Source organism: Scomber scombrus, chromosome 7 (genome assembly GCF_963691925.1).
Source record: "Scomber scombrus chromosome 7, fScoSco1.1, whole genome shotgun sequence".
Taxonomy (NCBI): domain Eukaryota; kingdom Metazoa; phylum Chordata; class Actinopteri; order Scombriformes; family Scombridae; genus Scomber; species Scomber scombrus.
This window is the reverse complement of record NC_084976.1, coordinates 28066800-28086799: the sequence shown is the minus strand read 5'-3', so window position 1 is coordinate 28086799 and position 20000 is coordinate 28066800. Positions and strand designations below refer to the sequence as shown.

The 20000-nt window shown below is 39.6% G+C and overlaps 1 protein-coding gene across 1 annotated transcript in view; it reads left to right on the top strand.

Moving 5' to 3' along the window:
• Positions 1 to 20000, top strand: part of bbs9 (Bardet-Biedl syndrome 9) — a 217983-nt gene that overhangs the window by 94108 nt on the left and 103875 nt on the right. The gene's annotated exons all lie outside the window — the stretch shown is intronic.

The window sequence follows — 20000 nt, the reverse complement described above, 5'->3', positions numbered from 1 at the left end:
CTGTTAATGACAGGCCACGATATGTATGTGTGTGTGTGTGTGTGTGTGTACGTACGTGTGTGTGTGTGTGTGTGTGTGTGTACGTGTGTGTGTGTGTGTGTGTGCGTGTGTGTGTGTGTGTGTAATGAGTAGAGAGAAAGGCTCTGTGTGATTATAGGCCTCCTCTTAGGACCAGAGAGACTAAATATGGCTTCAGACTAAACACTGTCCCCACACACACACTCACACACACACACACACACACATACACACATATGCGTACACACACACGCTCACACACACACGCTCACACACACACACACACACACACACACACACACACCACAGACCACATACTCACTGGCAACATAAAGCACATATAAAGAGAAATGTCTGAAAATAACCTGAAGATATATTTATGATCAGACAAGACAGTTATCTTCACCCCATGTGTGTTTCTGCACTGTGTTAGCGTGTGTGTGTGTTAGCGTGTGTGTGTGTGTGTGTGTCTCTGTGTGGGGAAATAAATCCGACTTACAAATCATCAGCTCCTGAAGTCCTGAACTGAGTTTTCATCTGGTTTCTTGGTGTTTTCTTTGTAATTTCAGCATGAGTAATTACGAGAGGATAAGAAGTTGTTTGGCTCATGAATGCTGCGTCCATTTGAAGAAAAGTGAAGGTTCCTGTTTGAGCTTATTGGCTCCATTAGTTTAAAATTCATATTTTATGGATAAAATCTGGAAATTGTCGCTCTGTGTTTCTCCACAATACTTTTTTAAACTTTAAAGTTAAGATATCAGATCTCCTGCACGCTGTCAGTCACTTACCATTAGTCACTATGCAGGTGTCCAATTTAAACATCACTCAGGAATCAACCAATCAGATGCAAGACACAAGAAATATGAATCCATAAAACATGCAAACATACAAAAAATCCATCACGGTATTAACTTGATCTAATAAGTATATTAAGTAGCGCTGCAATGATTAGTTAATTGATTAGCTGATCAACAGAAAGATTAAAAGCAATTAATTTGATGATTGATTAATCAATTATTTAATCAATAATCAGTAATATAATCTCAAGATTAATTGACAATGTAATTAATTGTTACAACTCCTCTTAACACTAGAGCATACAGTGATATTTTAGATGATGGTGTGCTTTCAACTCGGTGGCAGCAGTCTGGCTGAGACCTTTTTTACATGACATTTAATTACTGATGTGCTGACTTCAAAATAACGTAATTATCTTTAGGGTTTCGGGCATTTGTCAGACAAAATAAGTGATTTGATAACTTCAGTAACGCTTAAGGAAAGTCACTATTTTCTGACATTTTAAAGACCGGTTAATGTATTGATTGTACAATGGAAGGATTGTGATTATAATGTTCGCCACAGACCTGAAAGAAGTCTTGATTAGTAGTTTATTAGACATATCAGACTTATTTTGCTCCAAAAGACTCTCAAACACTCTGATCATCAGTGTGAGCAACACATATGGATGTCTCATGTCCTAAATACACATATGATTAAATCAGCATCCAGGTTATTTTAGTCAGAATATTCACACGAGCAGTTGAGTTATTATAATTTAAAAAAAAAAAATGTGTGTGTGGCAGGCGTGTCCATATGTTTTCTTGCACCATTGAACTCTCCGACGTACCAACAGAGTTCATATATATTTTGGCTTTAGAGTCGTCCGCACTCGCAGCTGTTCTGGTGAAATAGGCCCTTGGGTTAAGTCACATCACATGCTATTAATACACTCTTACTAACTGTGTGTGTCGTGTGTGCACGCAAAGTCTCTTTGGGAGGTTGTCTGAGTGTGTTTGTGTCAGGACGGATCAGTGTGTGTGTGTGTGTGCGTGTGTGTGTGTGTGCGTGCGTGCGTGTGTGTGTGTGTGTGTGTGTGTGTGTGTGTGTGTGTGTGTGTGCGATTCAGCCTGAACTTATTTAAGTGCCTTGCTTTGGGGCATGAGTGTGTGTGGTGTCAGTGTATCTGTTTGAACTCTGACCCCGAGCACACTTCCAAACAGCTGTATCAGCCCACTTTATGAGGTGTGCATGTGTGTGTGTGTGTGTGTTTGTGCGTGTGTGACCTCCCTCTTTCACCTGGTCTGACCTCCACATGCAGGCGATGTGACGTTACGTCCAGATGTTTCCAGCTGTTCCACTGAAGTTTGATTACTGAAAATGCCGTAACACTGTAATGAAAAGATTTTTTTTATTTTTTCAGAAATGACTGAATCTCACTTTTTCTGAACTGTTTTTAAAGTCAGTATTACTCTCTGCTGACACTTAAAACTTTCATCTTAAAGGAACAAGTTCATGTCCTTTGGGGTCTGAAGGCATTCTAGGAAATGTCATAAATCTAAAGTAAATATATGATGGCGCTATTTCACAAGTGGACTGACCACATTAGCTTATTGACAATCAAAGTTTTATGATATTTAAGAACTTTCAGTCGTTGATTCCAGATAGAAAAGTCATGAAATTTGATCAAACCTTTGGGAATCTTTAAGAAATACAGCATAATGTGATTTTATTTCATTTCTTGCATCAGACTGAAGTGTAAAAGAGAGAGTGATGCAGTATGTATGTTGGGTGTCAAAGCTTCAACTGGTGTCTAAAAACATCCAATCAATCACTTGTTTCACCACCACTCGTTTTCATCTCTGTCTTTCTCATTTTATCCAGTAAGAAAAATAACTACGACCATAAAAGTAACCCGTATCCGTCGTCTCCGGCTGAATTTCCAGACATTAAAAATGTGTTTTTGTCTGTTTGACATGCCGTCACACTTTCAGATGAGAGCTGGGAGGAAAAGTGTTCCTCTTGTGACACTTCTGAGACTCCTCGTGCAGCCAGGTGTGAACTCTGATAAGTCTCAAATGTACTTACGTGTAGACAAAATCTGGATATTTCTGAACGGAAGAATCTTGGTGTGAACCAGTCTAGCCTCCACCCAGAACCCCAATTCCCCCCATCCAGATGGACTGACCAAACCCCCTCATTATTTCAGCTCTGGGTGGGCCGGGATTCAGCCAGCGAGTATGCGAGTGAGTGTGTGTGTGTGTGTGTGTGTGCGTGTCTGAGGTCACCTCCAAACCTGTCGAGGTCAGCTCCCACAGCCTGGAGCTACCAGCGGCCTGGGACTCAGCCCGGGTGTTAATCCCAGGTTGGGTGTCACTGTGGTGGGTCATGCTCTGTAATTTAGTCCCCTGCTCCGTCTGGGGCCTCTGGGCCCTCAGGACCACCCAACTACTGACCTCAGTGTGTGTGTGTGTGTGTGTGTGTGTGTGTGTGGGTTTGCGAGACACAAGCGGAGATGGAGAGAGGGTGTGTAGATTTAAGGTTTTGTAAAAGATGTTTTTGTCTGAGCTTTCAGGTGTGTGTGTGTGTGTGTGTGTGTGTGTGTGTGTGTGTGTGTGTGTGTGTGTGTGTGTGTGTGTGTGTGTGTGTGTGTGTGTGTGTTTGCATATGGATGTAGGCACAAGAGGTTTAAGAACATGTGTGTGATTATGTCATGAAGGAGTTTGTGTGCATTTGCATGTATGCAAGGTTATATGTACATGTATATGGTGTGTTTTGAGGATTTCTGTTAATAGGTGCAGGTATGTAAAGCTTTAACCAATATGAGTAGATTTAAGTAGATTTACAACTGGAAAAAACACTGTCTTAGTGTATAAGATAAACGTATCTTCTGCATCGGCTTGTTCCAACTCTCCATTTAAGCTGTATAACATTCACAAATGGATATAATCCGACTTTCTTGCGTGTCATTTAATACACACCACAACTGATCTTTGGTATCTTTAACCTTAGGACCCCAGTTAGAAAATATGAGCTTGTACTGAGAGGCTGAAGAGGTTAAAATCATCCAATCTATGAGTATTTGTTAAATGAATATTCAACGTACTTGTGTGTGTGTGTTGTGTAGTTTCACCCAGACAGTGTGTTTGTATTTTCATCTGCCCCCATATTTTAGACACTCTGACAACTCCAAAAAAAAGAGCCATATTCATTATATATTGAGGGGAGGGGGGAGTCTGGAGAGTGATGGAGAGTGATGGAGAGAGGGTGGGTCGCTCACACACACCCACACACACACACACACACACACACCCACACACACACACACACCCTATCAGCAGAGAATAAAGCTCTTTGTTCGCGACCGTGTGAACACGCGTGTCAAAGAAAAGCAGAATGCCTCCCTCTCTCTCAGCCTCGGCGTCCCAGAGAAAACACAAGAGTTGAGCCGGCTCTTTGACGGAGCGGGACAGCCTCATAAATCACGCCGCTGTGTTTTAGCAGCCGTCCGCGCCGCTGAACGACGACCTGTTAAAGCATCTCTGACAGCCTTGATTGGGGAGGCGGTCAGAAAAGTAGACTTTGACTTTATTTTTCTTACCGAAGAAAACCCAACACCTTCTCACTTCTTGTAATTTTTACATTTGAAACATTCAGCTTATATTCACACTCGTCTGGATCACCTTTTGAATGAAGTGAAATGGTAGAAGCATCAATTTGGGGATCTCGACCATTCATCATTCCTGGACAAGGAATATGATGAATTCAGTAGCTACTCATTGAATGTTGATGAGGTGTTATAGGTCTATACATACTCTCCCTCAACCTGCCTCATTCTCCTTTGGTCAGTGATTTCCATCATGTGCAACAAAGCTCCACATTAAGACAATCTGACTTTTATTACAACTTTATTTCAGTGGTTTCCTGTAATGTGTGATATTGTTGGAGGTAGGAGTGTCACTCTAGCAGTGCTACCAGGAAAGTTTCGACAAAATATGAATTCCCGAAGTTCAATTTATTGCTGAACAATAGATTGATCAATCATTTTGTTGATTGACAGAAAATAAACATTAAAAGGCAAGTGATTGACAGTCATTATAGAAGCAAAATGCCAAGACAAATGTGAACATGAACTGCTTTTCTTTCTTTTAAATCATTTAAATTGAACCTTTTTGTGCTGTTCTTTCAACAAAAAAAGTCCTCTGATATCACTTTGGGCCCTGGGAGGAAAAATCGACCTACTCAATCCACAAAATGATTAGTTTTACTGTAGCTTTAGTTCAGCAGCAGTTTCCAGACATCGGTAACATGGCTCCACCTGCAAAATGCTGCTTGGATAATAAAAAAAAAATGGCTGAAAACTGCTTCGATTTGGACGACAAGAGGACATTTTTACAGCTGGTGTCCGCACTGTGCATTGTGTTGTAATATTGAAATGATCTGGCCTTACTGTATATAAGTAAAGTGACCGACTTAAAATACATCTTCATCAGCACTGATGACATGCAGATCCCCGAAGGACATACATAACGATAATAGGAGCCTGCGTGGAGAAGAAATCACGGCTTGCAGCTGCGTAACATTCTTTGCTCCTTAAATGTCAGTCGAGTCACATTAAAATGATGACATTTGCTTTGGATTACTGGAAACATCTGAAAATACAAATACTGCAAGCATGAGGCCACGTTCAGCACCGCACGAGTCCCCTCAGTCATTTGTACGGGACCTCTGCACTGCACAGCGGGGATGCCGACGCAGAGGCGTTCGGCGAAAAGCTAGAACTTGGCTCCACTTTTACCAGAAGGAGATGAAGTATCATCTGGCAAATATGTGTGCGCACATTCCTGGTAGATTGCTTGGTAACTTAAACGCTGTATTTCTGCACTCCCTCTTTCGTGATATTATAAACTGTGCTGTGCTGATATTTGGGCATCTGATAATCCTCCATACTCGTGGATCTATAACTCAAACTGAGCTTCCTGGATTGTATTTAGTTGCACATGAAATATGAACGCTGCTTACGCCGTCCACATTTGGTGAGCAGTCTTTTGAATCAAATACGGAAAATTGAGCAAGAGATAGAAAGATATAATGTGCAGTTTTCCTTCAGCCTCTAATCGAGCTATTCATTTTCATTCTGGCCAATAACTGTTTTGAGATAAAGCAGTTTAAATACCACAGTTATGCTCGATTTTATCACAATTTATGATCAATTCCAAACTTCCATTACTTGATTGAGCATGTTTTACCGTAAAATTGAATATCGATACATTTCTAGCACATGTTAAATCATTATTAATGACTTAAAGCAGAAGGAAAAGCAGGTTTTTGACGAGGTGGGGGGAAAAGCAGCAGAGAGCTGCAGAGAGAGAGATGGGAGGAGGTTGTGATTATCAGTTTGGTACGTTCCAGAGCTTTCCACAGTGGATGATAAACCATCAAAAGGTTGGATCAGGTTGGTTTGCCAGATCCTATCGCCCTAATCCTCCTCTTCTCCACTCCCTCAACACTCCAACCAGGCTTGAATAAACAACAACTTCTCTACTGTCTCAGTCTTATGGATCTTCTTTACATCTCCACCGTCCTTTTCCGCCAGCCTCTTCAATCTGTCTCTCTTTCTCTCTTCCTTTCTTTCTTTGTCCCGTCTCCTCCTGCTGTGTTATCAGTGAGGAGTGTAGACAGACAGTGTTATCAGCATTGTGTGTGTGTGCCCTTGTTTTGACCACAGACAATAGTGGTTACTGTCTGTCTGTCTGCCTATCGCTTCATCAGACACTGGGAGTAGAGATGCTGATCTCTCCATCACTCATCCGCCAGATCGCTATGTCGCCACCGTCTGCAGCTTGTTTACGTCCCCAAAGCAACCAAAAAGAAAAAAAATCTACCTCTCTGTCTCTCTTTCTGACTCCTGGAGCATGTTGGTGTTACTTCTTTTACTCCTATACTGCTTCTATTAATGCTGTTATTTAACAAATATCAAAATAAATGCTAGATTTTTTTGTCCATTTAAGTAAATATCTCAAAATGTAACCTCAAAGAACCAATCACAGCTCTTAAAGAAGCGTCTTTTTTGCAGTTTTCTTTTTACCAACAGTATAGTAACGTCACAGGTTTTTCCCTCGCTAATTGGTTCCCATCATTGTAGCACTGCTGCAGGAAATGTTGCGTCAAAAGCAGAATATCAGGCAGAGTATCAGTCAGGCTCTGATGAAATCTGATAAAGATTTCATGGTCTGTAGTTGGTGTTTGCTGTTTATTTCAGGAACTTTGTATTTAGCTCAGTCCCAGTGTTTCTGGATATAACCCAGCTTCACCTGAAGAGTAATAACAATGTCTGAGTTATCCTAATTTTGGACACTCCGAGCTTTAATCAGTCAATCAATCTTTATTTATAGAGCGCCAAATCACAACAAAAGGCATCTAAAGGCACTTCTCACATAGAGCAGGTCTAGACTGTACTCTTTAGTTTAAGTTAAAGAGACTCAACATTCCCACATGAGCACGGCAAGGAAAAACACCCTTTTAACAGGAAGAAACCTCAGGCAGAACCGGACTCTAAGTAGGCGGCCATCTGCCTCGACCGGCTGTGTCTCAAATCTCGTACTTCTGTACTTACGCTTGACATTTTGAGGTCATAAGTGCAAAGTTTGAGAAGTTTGGAAACAATCAGCACTATGAGTACCTGGATGGTTTCACTCAAAACGGTCAAAAAGTTGAGTGTGGAACTATGGACACTTCTCACCCTCAACGGTCGCCATCTTGGCTCCGTAGCAGAAGGTAAGAAGGTGAGAAAGAAAGAAAAGGAGGGAGCAAATGTAAGTGTGCAACGGCCGTGTTTGATTTGAGACAAAACTGACCTGCCCAAACCTGAACACAGTGTACTTTTTGTTGGTTTTATGACATTTGAAATGACATTTGCACCATTTTTTAAAAACCAAAAATCAGACTGAATTCTCCTGAAAATGTCAAATGGTGTAACCACAAAAGAATGATAAATATTAAATATTTTATTCACCTACAGTGTATTTAAGTGGACTTATACTAATAATTACTTGTAAGATCATGCCAAACTAGTTGATATGGTGTTTTATTGAGAATTTAGTGTTTTTAAGCAAGTTGAATTATTTGGTACACAGTTTTTATGGTTACACCACTTAGACAAAATGGATTAAAAGCAGACATTTGATGCTGGGTCAACAAAAAAAAGACTATGTGCAAGTTATTCATACGTTTATTTTCACATTTTAACCCCTTTAAATTTGACTAAAGCAGATTTAAGCTCCTTGGATTTTTTTTTATTTTAACTCCGTAACCTAAACTTTAGCACCAACCTCAAAGTAAACTTAAGATTTTTAGCCACAATACTGATAAAGCTCTAAAAGTTAAACAGTTAAATCATCAGTATGTTTGTTTCATTCCATAGTTGGGATGCAATGAACATTTCCTCTTTAAATGTAAACCTTCATTATTGCTTTTGAGGTTTTCTCACACTTCATGAAGTCCTTATTTACATTGTTTCACTCATGCAGTTTGACTTGGATGTAACAGTACACCTTAAACATCACAAATAGCCAATACATATACAGTGTGGCCAAAAAGACAAAAACTGTACAATACACCGATGACTTCAGAAATAAAAAATGAGACAGGAAAAAAAAAAAAAAGCCCCAGATGTGTTATTGATAATGAAGTTGAGCTATCTGTGTTTGGTATCCGTGTTCTCTGTGTTTGTGTTGTGTAGTCTGACAGTGTTAGCTAGTGTCTGACAATTTGTAATGTTTAGGTTAACTCCCTGAAAGCGCTCTCATACGCCCCTGCAGTGTTTTGAGTGCCGTGCTGCGTGTGTGCAGGTGTTTGGCAGCCGGCATCAAGCTTTGCAACAGCAGAAAGGAACTTAAACCAGACACGTACTTAGATATTTGGACCTCACCTCGCCTACAGCTTGGAAGGTCTGTGTGTGTGTGTGTGTGTGTGTGTGTGTGTGTGTGTGTGTGTGTGTGCGTAAAGCAGTGAATCCATTACAGTGCTTCTGTTACTAAGGCAATGTGTTCCTGCGTTAGTGAAAGCACATTTATTATTATTATTGATGTGTGTGCGTGTGTGTGTGTTTGTGCACGTGAAAGGGATGTTAATGAAAGTGTCTGTGATCATGTGTGTGTGCGTGCGTGTGTGTGCGTGTGTGTGTGTGTGTGTGTGTTAGTGTGTCTTAGACTGTGCATGTGTATGTAACTGTATTTGTGTGTGTGTGTGTGCACGTGGAAGGTATGTAAATGAAAGTGTCTGTGATCATGAGTGTTTGTGTGTGTTTCTGTGTGTGTGTGTTAGTGTGTCTTAGACAGTGCATGTGTATGTAATTGTATCTGTGTGTGTGTGTGTGTGTGTGTGTGTGTGTGTGTGCACGTGGAAGAAATGTTAATGAAAGTGTCTGTGATCATGAGTGTTTGTGTGTTTCTGCTTGTGTGTGTGTGTTAGTGTGTCTTAGACTTCCAGAGTGTGTTTGTGCATGTGTATGTAACAGTATCTGTGTGTGTGTGTGTGTGTGTGTTAGTGTGTCTATTAGTCATCCGACACGAGGAAATGGGCTCTGTGATTCCAGCCGTCGTTACACTGAGGTTCTAATTGGCTCTTTAATTAAGACACGGAAACACTGAGCCTGAACACACACACACACACACACACATACATACACACACGCACACGAGACCATCTATAACGCGTTAATCTGACCCCAGCCTGAACCTTTATTCTGTTTTCTTTGCCTTCTTCCACTTCCCCCCTTATTCCTTCTCTCCTTCTCTCTGCCAGTGCAGACCTCTCTCACTCTACTCTATATACCTCTAGTTTCTTCTTTCTTTTCCATCCGTTTCCATCCAAAACATAGCGCATATTTTTTAATAACAAGGAAAAACTTTTTTTTTTTTTTTTTTGATGAATGTATGTTTCCATCCGCTGCTGCTATCCAAATATTTGGGAGTTGGGTTTGCGGAGATAAACAGTTGGTGGTGCTAATTTTCCAGTCACGGGCCATTAAACAATTGCAGAAGAAAAAGGATGAAATAAGATGATGTAACTTAAAAAGAGTGACAAACGGTGCAAGTATGAAGGAGGGGAGAGGGAGGGGAAGGGAGGGGAAGGGGAGAGGGGGGAGCAGGGCGTTTTTGGGGCTTTTTATTTGACAGTTGACAATAAAGAAGCAGACAGGAAACAAGACGGAGGAGAGAGATGGACAAAGGTCTCCGAGCGGATTTGAACCACGGACCTTGTGGTTTTGTGGTATTTGCTGGAACCGTTCAGCTCCTGCACTTTCTTTGTTTTTCATGTATTCATTTAAGGAGCCGCTGCTTTGTCTGCTGCCATATTTCACATATTTAATCTTTAATCTTAATATCTTAATAAGTCTGTTAGCGTTACACTTTGTCGCCTCTCTTGCTTTTAACGATACACCAATTTTTCCACCTCAGCAAGGCCTTTAATTTTCTGCATTTCTACTCAAGTTTTTATGTTTTTTTTTTAAATCCAAGTTCCTCATAAACACTTGATTTTTTGTTCCTTTTTCTTTCTTTCTTTCTTTCTTTCTTTCTTTATGTCTTTCTTTCTTTCTTTCTTTCTTTCTTTCTTTCTTTCTTTCTTTCTTTCTTTCTTTCTTTCTTTCTTTCTGTCTTTCTTTCTGTCTTTCTTTCTTTCTGTCTTTCTTTCTTTCTTTCTTTCTTTCTTTCTTTCTGTCTCACTCACTCACTCAGTCATCCTTCGGGGGAGTGAGGTGTCCTGCCACGTCGCTTTCTGCCAAACAGACTGCTGTCATTTTCCACTGACACAGATAGTACAGTGTGTGTGTGTGTGTGTGTGTGTGCGTGTGTGTGTGTGCATGTGTATTCGTATTTAAGTCTGTATATCCTGTATATTGTATGTGTGTGTGTGTGTGTGCGTGTGCGTGTGCGTGTGCGAGCGTGTGTGTGTGTGGCTTGGAGTTCATCCATGCTGCTTGCTGTGGCTAACTGAGCAGGAAACATCTAATCTGTTGGCTCTTTGGCACACACACACACACACACACACACACACACACACACACACACACACACACACACACACACACACACACACACACACAAACACTCCACGCTTTGTTTCTCATCTGTGTCATTTTATCCGAGGATAAAAACTCTGGCAGCGGATGATTTTGATTCATTCTTCCACTCGCAGCCGTGTCGACTTTTACAAACTTTCACTCATGTTTGACAGCGGCCCGTTTGTCTCTCTGGCTTCACGTTCGCCCGCCTCTCGCCCGACTCCTCCGCTGATATCTGAGCCGCTTCCACTAGAAACACGCTTTTAATAAGTCATACATAAGTGCTTTTGCTGCTGCTGCAGTCACCTCTAAACATAGCTGTTACAAAACCAGAACACAAACACCAAAATCACCCAAACCGTAGCCAAACCATATCCTAAACACAGTGCTGAGTCATATTATAGCTTTCCAAAGTCGTAAGTTTGATAGTGTGACACTGGACAAAAAGCAAGGCCCTTATTTTCCAGATATTCTAACCTCTGTGCTGTTTGTCCACTTCCAACATTCACATGAAGTGGAAATCATGCTGCTGACCGTTTCAGTGCACATATTTTGTTCATCTTATCAGCATATTGGGTAGAAAAAAAGTCCCAAACATGGCAGGAAATAAACAGATACCAGGTTAGAAAACTTATACTGTGATTGTTAACATTCAGATTTAATACATAACATCCTAGTTAGTTGCCGTGATGCTTTATGGTGCTTTTCAACCAATGCTCTCAAATTATATTTCATATACTGCATGAGACTGTAATCAGACTGAAAACATCACTGTGAGGTGTTTTACTCCAGGTAAAAGTGAAATATTATTAACCTTTATTTTACCTGGGAAGACCATTTAGTAAAGGAAATAAAACAATGAATATGACGGTGAAGTTAAAACATTTGCAATCAATTGAAACAAGGTCTGAAATAAGACTTTTTAAGCAGCTGTAGTGGAGGTAAAGAATCTAATTTAAGGACCTTTTGCAGATTGTTCCAAGTGTAAGGAGCATTATTAGAGAAAGACATTTTTCCTATTTTAGTTCTGGCTAACGGAGTTTAGAGCAACAACCTATTCTGTGATCGAGTACCAATATTGTGTGACTTCAGGGTAAAAAGACATTAAATATGAGGTGGTGGTACCTGTAGTAAAGCTTTATATCAGCTAACCTTTTGATAAAGAGTACCATGATGGGTACTATAAGGATTGTTAAGGCTGAGTGGTTCACAGCATTCAATGAAGTCAATGTAGAAACAGCTGCTTTTTTCCATAAATAACATCTGACACTAACCCATAATCCAAAACAGATTAAACATAGAGAGAAATATAAGAGAATAAATGTAATACATCAGTGCCAGCTTAAGTAATAGATCATTGATTTTGAAGGTGTATAGAGGTCTAAAACACTGCATAGAATATAATCAGGGCTGGGAAGGTTACTCTGGAAATGTAATAGGTTTCAGATTGCTATTTACTCTATTTAAAATGTAATAAGTAATGTAACTATTTCAGGTACTAAACTTCTAATTGTCTAACCAATGTTTTCAGCTGTTAGGGTAAATGTTTCCATTAAGCACCAAAATCTAAGTCCAGCTGTTTTTCATGGATACTGACATGATTTATAAGGGAGATCATTTCTTATAAAGCAACATTTATCTCTCATTTGAAAATGTATTCATTAGTTCATGTAGATTTTGGAATATAAAATAAAGATATTTGATGAATAAAGTGGGTTTAATTGGTACTGTGACTCCAAATAATCCCACATCATGATTTATTTACTAAATATGAAAACAATATTGATTTCAAAGAATTAAAAACAGCAATATATGTATTCAGTAACATGTTAAATATTAAAAAATTAGGAAAAAACCCTCCTGAGCAAAATCTTAAAGGTCTGACTACATTTATTTTGTAATTAAATTAGATAACGATGTTACACTAAAGTACTGTTTGAGAGGATTTTGCATTTTTGTGCAGTTTGGTTATTGTGTCATTGCTCCTGAGGTGCTTACACACAGTGGTCACGCTGACATCAGAGCCAGCCGTTTGATTTAAGCCACTAAAACAATTGGTTATGATTAGTGGAAAGATGATGCTGTTGGTTAAATATTGAAAAAAAATAAGCAAGTAAAACAAAAAACCAAACAAACATCTTTCACTAATCTGCAAGCACCGAGTGCTTTGAGTCGTCTCACGATAAGCATGAAAAAAATAATCGTTATGTTTTAAATGATATGAGCGGATATTGTATTGTGAGAGCAGATATTGTAGGAAAAACAAATGAAGAGTGTTGATAGTGGACGTTTTCCAGACGTGTTCAGCGGCGTATGAAGGTTTTGCAACTGTACAGACGTATCCATTACAAACACTTCCTCAATATGTTTATCAACATATCGAATCCAGATGGCTTCACCATTCTTTCTAAAGTGATTGCTGTTGCAAATTACTGGAACATAAATGTAGAGGAAACACAGTTGGTTTATGAGATTTTAGTCTGAAAAACATCAATCAGCTCAGTCAGTTTAATTCAGACTGGCAGTCGGATCAAACACTGAGTTATTATTCCCGGGTAGATTTTGTGCGACTGCCACAATATTTCCATTAGATTTTATATTTATGGCGACTCTGATGAACATTTGAAAGGTTTTTTTTTCCCCCAAATATTTTGAGCCATGTGAGAGACAAATGTTCACATACAGAAACAAGAACTGTACCCTCAAACTTTTTTGTATATGACTTCTATAATTTTGGTGGTATTCCCCTTTTTCCCCTCATTAAAAGTATTCAGTCTGTCCTGCTTCCTGATTGGCTCCTCCACAAGTTGCTTATTGTAGCCACCAAACCTCATGCAGGTCATCATCAGCGAAATGACTTTGTTTTAACCACAGTCGCATAGCTTGTGTGTGTGTGTGTGTGTGTGTGTGTGTGTGTGTGTGTGTGTGTGTGTGTGTGTGTGTGTGTGTGTGTGTGTGTGTGTGTGTGTGTGTGTGTGTGTGTGTGTGTGTGCTCGCTCTCAATCATGCGTCTCTGTAGATAACGGTCCCCATGATTTTTGTTTTCACTACATTTCTTGTGGTTTTTGTACATGTGTGCATATTTTAGTCCATTTATGCGTGAATATACAAACACGACTGTTTGTTTGTGTCTGTTTGTGTGTGTAGGTGTGTGTGTGTGTGTGTGTGTGTGTGTGTGTGTGTGTGTGTGTGTGTGGTTTGTAATTCCAGGAATAATGTGAAATGTTGGTCACCATTAGATGCTGTTGGTGTGTTTGTTTGGTCATAGACTATAATGATGTGTGGATGGATAGACGGAGAATAAAAGAGAGAGAATATCACTATTTAATCATATGTATAGTTTTTCATACTATAGTCTTTCAAGCTTCTTTCTACTGTAACTAAGCACATTTACTCAAGTACTGCACTTAAGTACAGTTTTGAGGTACTTTTCCACTTTATGCTAATTTGCAAGTATATTCTGTTAGATTTCAGAAGGAAATATAGCTTTTTTTGTACACTACTACATTTATTTTAAAGCTTAACTTACTAGCTACTACTTTGGCACCTGTTCCCCAAAAACATCTGAAGGCAAAGATGATCATAGTCCCATTTTAAGTCTTTGGGCTTTGAGAAATGGGGACCTGATTGGTATTTTATAAGTAAAATGGTCAGTTTATAATATGTATGTTGTTATAAATTAGGCTATTTAACTGCTCAATATGCAAAAAAGGGCCCTTGTATAGTGTTTTTTCCTTGTGTTATCGCTACTTTTACTTAATTAAACATCTTAGTACATCCTCCACCACTGCTACAGACCACTACAGACTCTTTAAAGGACCTTACAAGTCTACAAAATACATTGTGACGAAGTTGAACAAAGCTTTAAGACACAGCAGAATGTGCCTTTATATGTATGTTGAATAAAGTTCATACTTTATTGCAGACACATCAGGAGGTCGGGACCTCCGCAGCTTCTCCTGCAGGTTGTTTAAGGTCACCGGCAGTTCAGTTTAAGTGTGTGTGTGTGCACTTGTGTGTGTGTGTGTGAGCACATGAATAGACGTGCAGGTTTATCTCTTTTTTGTGAAGTTGTGTGTGTGTGTGTGTGTGTTCTCTTCTTCTTCTTCGTGTGTGATGCAAAGCTATTGTACATCTCTGGGTGTGTGTGTTTGTGTTCGCCTATGTGCATACTTGGGTTCACATATGTGCATGTTCTTATATCACTGGTTCATGTGTGTGTGTGTGTGTGTGTGTGTGTGTGTGTGTGTGTGTGTGTGTGTGTGTGTGTGTGTGTGACCAAGTTAAATGTGTCTTTGTGTTCTCTCAGCTGGCATCAATCAGAGTGTGTGTGGAGCCGAGCCGCTGCTACAATGGAGCCCTTCACTGGTCCTGGAGCCTTTTATCAATACACACACACACACACTTCAGAGACCCCGGGGAGCGGGTGGTCGAGGTTTTGTGTGTGTGTGAGTGTGTGTGTGTGTGTGTGTGTGTGTGTGTGTGTGTGTGTGTGTGTGTGTGTGTGTTGCATGGTACAAATTGTGCGTGAGAATATCAAGAAAGTTGAGGGTTGTTTCAGGTGGTGTTTTCTATTTTTGTGAACACCCATTCAAGTTTTTACAGTCACATTTTGGGAGTAGTTTACTGTATTGTGTGTAAACTTTCATTATATTTGCTTATGATACTTTTCATTTAACACAAGAACTTTGACCTACTCAACTTATTGCCTTAAATTAAAGACATATACTTATTTTAATTAGGGAATATCTAACAAAATATAACAAGAGTGAGCACGAGCCAAAAGCCAGATTTATGATACCTCTTTAATACTTTGATTCTCAGTCACATTTGAGAAAGTGAAATGATTTTTTTTAAAGGTTAGGGGTAAGATTTAGGTCAAGTTTAGGACATTTAGCTGCTTGTGTTTTCTCCTACTAGTTTCTGATGGTTGAGGTTCATCAGAGTGAATACAACCAGAAGCAAATTGAAGAAAGCCTCTATTATCTCCTGCTTTTCAGTAACACACGTCTATAAAAGCCATTTGTACTTCTAATGCAACCTCCTTTCTTAAATAAATCAACACAAATACTGCATGTGAAGAGGATATCAACCAGTCAAATCTGAACTTGAAGTCAAAATCATAAGTTTAAATCCATCTTTAGCTCTCGTAGTTGTGATGGTAAATGTTGGCGGTGTTTTTGTCAATGAGCGTCCTCACAAGTATAGAAACAGAACTGAGAAATGTGTGTGTGAGAAATGTGAGAATCATGTGTTCATTGAGTCGGTAAAAGTCGGTGTAGAAAATATACGTGTGAGTGACACAGCACCTGTAGATGACCTTAGCCGTGACTGAAAGCTGTGGACTTTTTTGGGGGGGTTACCACGGAAACAAGGAGAGAGAGAAGAGGGGAAGTGAATCTGGAGTTTGGAGCTCTGAGTGTTTACATCTTTGCATGCAGGTCTCACTCGTTCTCGTTCACCTTTTTTATGTTTTCTAGTTTCATGTTACACGAATCAAAACGGCTTATTTTGGCAATTGCTGACACACACACACACACACACACACACACTCACACAGACACACACGCACGCACTTCACTTTAGACTCTCCCATCTCTGTTTTAGCAGTATCAAATGGCGAACGCTGAATCCATTTGTCAAACAAACTGCTGGCACACGTTGGTGCTCAGGCCTGCAGATCACTCATTTATCTGAACTCGCACTCGTCCATTAGTCCCAGATCTGCTTTCACCTCTTTTTTTTCTCTCTCTCTCTTTCTGTCTGTTCATCTCTCTCCTCCTCCTCCTCCTCCTCCTTCCTCGTCTCTCATTTCTCTCCTCCTTCTCCTTCTCCGTCCTGCTTGTCCTTTCTTGTTGTCCTCGTCACCATCAGTCTTGCTCTGTCATCGCTCGTTCACGCTTCTCCACTCGTCCACCTCTGTTGTTGTAATGATGGAGGGATGGACGAAGGGATTGACCCCCCTAATTCTACTGCAGGTCAAAGTTCACCTGGTCCCACCACACCTCATTCATGCATTCACTTGCTCTCCGTTTAAACACTGCTCAGATGTGTACTTAAGAAGAGAAAAAAACCCCAGAAGACTTTAAGCTCCACTTGTGCCGCTTTTCCTTCGTCTTCATTTCAAAGCGAGTATTCAGTTTCTGTTTGCTCCTGTCCGTCCTTCTGAACGCCGCAGTCGCTGGAAAAACACGACGCGATAAGTTCAAGAAAATGCTTCAGTTCAGTTTTTCTAAGTGGAAGCTTCTCCGAATGTAAAAGCCGAGTTATCGGCGAGAGCTCGGCGGGGTTTTCAGAAGCAGCGTGAAGCAGTGAGAGCAGTTTATTTAAACTCTGCTGTGTTTTCCACCCTTTTTAGTTTGGTTTATTTTTTCAGTTGTTAAAGAAGCAAATCCAACACATAACAGCCTGGAAACTAATAAGAGCAGTTTGTTCAGAGTCAGAAAATAATCCCAGCCAAGTGCAGGAAACAACTGTAAACAGAAGGATTTATGGGTAGAAAGAGAGATGAATTCAAAAATATCTTTAAAAATAGTTTTAAAAGCAGCATCAGGTTTGTTAAAATGTTCATTTTGTATTTTGTTGGTTTTATATCATTTGAAATGACATTTGCACCATTTTTTACCAAAAGTAAGACTGAATGCTCTTGAAAATGTCAAATGGTGCAACCACAGTGCCTGATCTCCATGATTCCCCAGATTAAATGTAATATTTAGAAAAGAATGTGTGCAAGTTATTCATTCGTTTATTTTCACATTTTAACCTCTTTAAATTTGACTAAACCACATGGACAGAACAACTAAACACTTCCTCCTCATCAGAGACCAAAACACTGAACCAGCTGCACTGATGCTCATATTCAGCTGCTTTATGAAATATTCTAAAAGGAAAATCCACCTGAAAACATTACGGTGTACTAAAGTGTAAAAAATAACATTTAATATAAATACTCCATGAGAAGAGTTTGTATCTCAGTCATACATGGAGGACAGCAGCTGTTACCGTTTATCCCTTAAACCCCCCCAAGCTTTGCTGGAAGTCGTGTTTTTAGTGATTCCTGTTGCTATGTTGATGCTTCTTGGTGGGAGTATCTTCTTTCTTTGCCGCCGCTGCTCGTCTTTGTCAGCCTGTCGGAGATCTCTTCATGAAATACAGCTGCGGCACAAACTCTCCATGCTGTTCTCCGTGTTGTGCTGTTATGAGCATCGTCTTCCTAGTCGCTGGTTTTCACCGTGGAAGTTTTTTTAGGCAGATCTTCATGTTATCTTTGCTCTTTTTCTGACCTCCAGGTGCCTGCTGGCCTGCTTGTTGTTGAGAGTCTGTTTAGGTGAAAAATGAGTCTGGCTTTCCTTCTACATGGCGAGTCTATCTGAGTTAGTGTTTAATGATGCTGGTTTTATGAGTAATTACAACATTGTGAGCATCATGTTGATGTGGATGACAAAAGGCAAAAGAAAAAGGAAGGGAAGGGAAGAAAGGGAACACAACTGAGCAGATAAACCCTCACATATCCCAGACTAATTTAGAAGATGGTACAGTAACTAAACTAAACTAAACTAAAACTGCAACGATTAGTTGCCCAATGTTTGGTTGTTGCAGCTTCTCAAAGTCAGGATTTGAAGCTTTCCTTTGCCGTACATAAACTGGATATCTTTAGATTTTGGACTAACATATGAAAATATCATGAAATTATAATGAGCATTCTTCACTATTTTTCTGACATTTTATAGAGAAAACTATTAATTAATCATGAAAATAAGCATCAGTTTGTTGTTAATCATTAGTTGCAGTGGTAAAGTCTGCCCATTATAAACAGCTGAAGTATTTTTTGTTCACGACTGCTTTTAATTCAATGTAAACTTTAGGGTTAATATCTCACGCTGCACTGTAACGTTTTATTCTACTATTTTTATCTGTCTTATTCTATTTTAACTTAATTTTATTGCCAATTCAACACTTTTTACTTTTGCCATGTGTTGCTTTTACATCCTGTCTTGATGCATTTTATGTTTCATGTAAAACATTTTGAATTGTCTCGTTGTTGAATTATGCCTCGCCTTGTTTAAACATCCATCACAGTTTACAGACTTACAGCTTTCTGCTTCAACTTTGACCTGTAATACCACAGTTCAGATCCAAGCAATTAACTCCAGTGTTAACATAAGACTTTAACAGCATAGAAATGATGAGCAGACATATGAAAATAAGACCCATGATGTGATAAATTGGAATTATCCTTTAAAGGAGAAGTCCACCTGAAAATGTAACTCGCTCCATTGTGTTTAATGACTTTATCTTCCCATTGGTCGTCCTCCAACGATCCCATTAGACTAAAGTAACAGTGAGCTGTGGTTGTCAGGTCGTAATGTAACAGCCGTGAATACTGTGACCACGCAGTTTTAAAAGCAACATGTTGTGATGAAGTTTTTCTGTTTGAATTGAGACTTGTGTAAATGAGAGTAAATCAGCCACCTGAAGGAGCAGGACTGTGACAGTAATGAAGGAGCTGCAGACTCGATGCTCATAAAACTGTTTACACAGGCTGTGCAGCCAACACTCAGAGTGTTTCTGGATAGATGTGTGTTGCAGAAAAAGACCCCAAAATCCTCAGAGGACTGAAAGATGATTCATGATTTGTTAGATATTAAACTGTATTTCAAACACAGGAATGTAAGTTTGTAGATTTTCTTTTAGTGATAAATGTCTTGTTCTTCTGCAGCATTTCTTTGAGTCATAAATCAGTGAAATGGCCTCAAGCGGGAACGTTTTCAAGAATTCTCACACTTCATTTTCAAAGGATGCATTTTATTCTGCTGCATCGTCAGGTTTCTAAACTTTGAGTCTTAATGTGGAGAACAGTTGTATTTTATATTAATGTCTCATGAAGCAAAATGGTACAAACACAGAGAACTGCTGTCATCCTCTTGTCTGCAACATGTTGACTCCTGCAGTTTTTTGGGCTTTTTAAGACAGAATAGCATCTTTACATTAATGTGACTTACTGTATTTCCTCGTGGCACGGTGGCTTGTTGGTTAGCACTGTTGCCTCACAGCAAGAAGGTCTTGGGTTCAATGCCTGGCCTTTCTGTGTGGAGTTTGCATGTTCACCCTCTGCTTGGGTTTCCTCCCATTGTCAAAA